Raw genomic sequence first — 1,546 nt, forward strand, 5'->3', positions numbered from 1 at the left:
GGCCATTTTGGCACATTTATCCAAAAATGTCACCAAACTGTGCCAAATGTGTTTTTTACATCAATACTGGGGGTTTGTTAAAATTACGAGGTCACCTAGCAGCTGGACCCACCGGTGGGTCCGTAGGGTTCTAGGGGTTAAATGTTTTCTCATAACTGATAAACTAGCTCACTATGTAATAGTGATGGGTTCAGCAATACCGAATCCTCCCCACATATGTCGGGCTCATAGAGCAAAACGCTGGCTGGAAGGCTCAACCTGATCTATTCTATACTGTAGCTAAAGTCTTCCGGGCTCCTTATTTTCAAAGGTCCTTCAAAGGACCCAGCTGTCAAGATTGAAACACTTCATGACGCCTCATCAACCAATGACCACTGTGTAATACTACTAGCTGTAAACTCTAAAGATACATTAAAGTTTTCTAATGATACTGCCACCTATTACCAAACACAAAGCCGTTTTTTTTTCTTTACTATTTTCACCTTACCTGGAGCTTTCATTTGTGTTTAAATTAAGCTGGATACCGCCACCTTCTAAGTATCTACAACATCCATTTTAATATAATGCTTTGATTGTTTGCTAGGTCGAACCCATTCAACATGGACGTGCTTCACATCACATCGGTCAAAGAGTGCGTAAAATTTAAACCAAGAATAAATTAAGAAAAATAGGCTATACGCTTATTGATCCATCCACGCTGTACTACTGAGGTGTTAGTCTGTTCACCAAACAATGTTTAAGTCATGAAGTGTCAGTAAAAAAGGCTATTTTAAAAATATTTTTCATTAAGAACTTACATAAAGCCTCTTTATGTTATGGTTTCGTTGTTTTTTGTGAAACATGCTTAAAACAAAAAAGCTCCACAGCTTGATTTATTTTGCCCTTTAAAATAAGGTCAAAATAAGAAACAAAAGTTAATCAGATTTGGAGGGAAAATTTTTTAGATTATATTTATAAGTCATAAAGCCATAAGATGAATAAATATCATGCTTTGATAATGATGTTTTTTTTTTTTTTTTATGGCTTCAGCTCAGACAGAAGAACTGATCAGTGTTCAAACCAGAGCAAATGTCACTGAAAACCAGGTGGCGGCTCTGAAGAAAGAAGGAGAAGGTTGGTGAATTCAGATATAAATTCCCCATTATAACAATCACATCTACTGTATCTATTGAAAATATGATCTAAACTAGATTTTGTATTCCTGTTGTAAGAATATAACACATTTATTTTAGATTAGGTGGATTTTTCCTGTTTATGGAAAACAAACCAGCTGACTGTAAATAAATTCAAGCAGAATCCTTATTCTCATTTTCTGTCTTGCAGTGAAACGAGTGGCTTTCTCAGCTTCATTGTTTGACTCTGGTGATGGAACTTTTGGTCCATTTAACTCAAACACTCCTCTGGTCTTCAGGCATGTTGTTGCAAATATCGGAAATGCCTACAACCCAAACACAGGTACATTAGTTTATTCTGTTGATGATGATGATGATGATGATGATGATGATGATGATGATGATGATGATGATGATGATGATGATGATGATGA

This window comes from Cyprinodon variegatus, unplaced genomic scaffold (genome assembly GCF_000732505.1).
Source record: "Cyprinodon variegatus isolate N-32 unplaced genomic scaffold, C_variegatus-1.0 Scaffold1359, whole genome shotgun sequence".
NCBI classification, from domain to species: domain Eukaryota; kingdom Metazoa; phylum Chordata; class Actinopteri; order Cyprinodontiformes; family Cyprinodontidae; genus Cyprinodon; species Cyprinodon variegatus.